This window comes from Mytilus galloprovincialis, chromosome 8 (assembly GCF_965363235.1).
Source record: "Mytilus galloprovincialis chromosome 8, xbMytGall1.hap1.1, whole genome shotgun sequence".
In the NCBI taxonomy this organism is placed as follows: Eukaryota; Metazoa; Mollusca; class Bivalvia; order Mytilida; family Mytilidae; genus Mytilus; species Mytilus galloprovincialis.
The window spans coordinates 68,876,575-68,879,367 of NC_134845.1; the positions used below are offsets into that span (position 1 = coordinate 68,876,575).

A 2,793-nucleotide genomic window follows, 5' to 3' on the forward strand; every position below is an offset into this window, starting at 1 on the left:
AGTTGAGTCTTTTTCAACTGAGTTGGGATTTTTTCTTTAGTTGAATGATGTTAATCTTTTACACAACTGTCCGAGATGACGGCGGTCGGGCGCCAAAATAATCTTTAATTCCGCCCTTTTTTCTATGCTTGTCCCATGTCAAGAGCCTTCAGTGCAGTGAGTGTCGTTCTTTTATGTTGGTCATATTTGTTTTGTTATGAATCAAGCCGTTAGTTTTGCTCAAGTAAATTATTTTATATTGTTCATTTCGGGACCTTTTATAGCCGTCTATACGATATTGGGTTTTCACAGTTGAAGCTTAAGGTAATACGATTGTCTATAGTTACTTTCATCCACGTAACTTTGGTAGACAGTTGCTTCATCGTCTATCATCATGATCATATCACATCTCTTATTCTTATATCGTGTATGTAGTAACTTCATATATTTCAACTTATTTTATATATTTATCACTGATAACATACGTCAGAGATTTCGAAAACATTATTTTAATGCTAAATTCGGGAATTTTTCAAGGACTTTATCATCCAAGATGTTATATTCGATCTGAATTATTTAACACTTTTATGTGTTCTTTTTGTTCTTTCCATTTTGTTCTATTTTGTCGTCTACTGCTTGTATTGACTGATTGAATATCAAATTTGTTTTTCATAACAATTTATCATTTCTACAATTAACTGTTGAACCTGTGAATTGAATCTAAGGTAACATAGTATACTATTATATTTCAGGTGTTTAGAGATGTCTTGATAGATATATATGGTAAGCTGATAAATTTAAATTAATTTGTATTTAAGAGAAAAAAAGAAAGGGTTCGACCAATCTCATCATAGAATTCAGCATAACATTGATTTCATTTATCGAATAACATTTCAAATTTTTATTTTAAATATTCTTTCTTCAATTATTTTAATCTAACTGGTGAGATGTATTTTTGTATATTGTTAACACGCATAGGGAGTAAAGAGATATTTTCATAGAGCAAAAAAAAAAAAAACAAAAAAAAAACAAAAACAAAAAAAACAAAAAACAAAAAAAAAACACAGGAGTCAGAAATCAAGATGCACAATATCTAATTATGCAAAAGATTAAATCAACAACAAAGAAAAGGCTTGCCTGAATTTTCAAAATTGATAATAAAACCTTATGACAACATCATGAAATAACACTACTGGTTTCTCTCGTTGACATATGCAATGCAACGTTTTGAGGATTCAGGCTTTTATTATGAGTATTCACACCTTCGTTGAATGGCTGGCTATCAGTGTAGATGGAAATTTACAGGAGAGGTATTCAAAATTAGAACAACACACCTCAAAATATTACAGAAAAATATGCGTAAAATGATGCTAGAATATTTTATGTAAAAGGACGTTAAAATTCCTAACAGCTCTTTTCGGTTTACATTCATCATAAACGCTTTAAACGCAAAATATTTGAAAGCTTCAAATATATAACTACTTGAATAAGTATTCGGGAAAGAAATGAAAAAAGGCGAAAACAAACATTTTATGGGATCGAAGCGATTTTTTGAATTTATCTTCATCTGGAACGCCCAAAGTTGAAAAATGTAAAGCCACAGAAAAATGAGTATTTTTTATTTAACATTTTATAGAATAATAAAGATTTATATTATATACATACATTTGACATATTAACACTATTTGAATACCACTTGCATTTCATTTAATTGTTTTAGATATGCCAGAAGACGCCTTGAACATAATTCCGTCAATCAACGCTCTTCACGATTTGTCAAACCACATAGGGAACAGCACCATGTAACTTGCCATCGAGTTAGAAGTGGATTTATCTTACATTCAGCAGATTAAGCATGATTTAAAAAACAAACTTTTAGAACAAACTAGAAAATTGTTACAAAGTTGGAAGCAAAACAGAACTCCAAAACAAACATATCTACGCCTTTTGAAGGCACTTTATCGGGTCGATATATATGGTCCTGCTTATACAGTTCTAAGACCTCATGTTTTACTTGAATCGGATTAGAAATATATATTTATACGGCGTGGCTGATATGCATAAAACTACTTGAGTTAAGATTTGTCCAGAACGAACAGATGTATTTACACTTCATACGATAAATTAGTACTTCAAGTAGATATTTTAACTTAAACATGTTAAGTGGTTTTAAGCAGATCAGACCTGCTCCTTAACTTGTGTACGTTTAGAAATTTTAACAGGCAAAAAAGGTTATGACTGAGTGTAATTATTCATATCATACATGTATATGCTGCTTCAGTTTGAAAGATTAAGAATCACAGCTGAAAATGTGAACAGAAAGGGTCTCATTCGAAATACAATCTGAAAAAAATTAGGGTTGATGTTTTTATTTGAAAGATAATTAATTAAAAAAAAAAAAAATAACTAACTTTTGATTTACAGTCAAAGAATGTTGAACTTTACAGACGAAATGTAGCATAATTGCAATTAGCATTCCAATGTACTTTTAATTGTAAGGTATTTATAAATTGATATGGACTTAGTCGAAATGTTAAATATGACAAAATTGCATAATAAATATTCCATTATCTATTTTATACATTTTATGTATTTTTGGTATATGGCATTGGGACTATCTAATGATTTAAAATGAGTTATAGTATTAAATCTATATTCTCTGAAACTGACTTCTTGATTGGCAACATAATTTGTACTTTTGGAGGACGTGAGTGACAACAAAGTATCGTCATTTCCATGGAAACCAACTGTGCCCCTCTTTTTGCCGTCTTGTTTCTTTATTCTCCTGAGGTTGACTTTGTACAGAAACTTACC

At 30.1% G+C, this 2,793-nt stretch overlaps 1 long non-coding RNA gene across 1 annotated transcript; it reads left to right on the forward strand.

The window, feature by feature from the left end:
• Positions 1–673: 673 nt before the first annotated feature.
• Positions 674–2,553, forward strand: LOC143043488 (uncharacterized). The gene is made up of 2 exons (XR_012968423.1): positions 674–762; positions 1,700–2,553. It is a non-coding gene; the product is annotated as an uncharacterized LOC143043488 (long non-coding RNA).
• Positions 2,554–2,793: the final 240 nt, after the last annotated feature.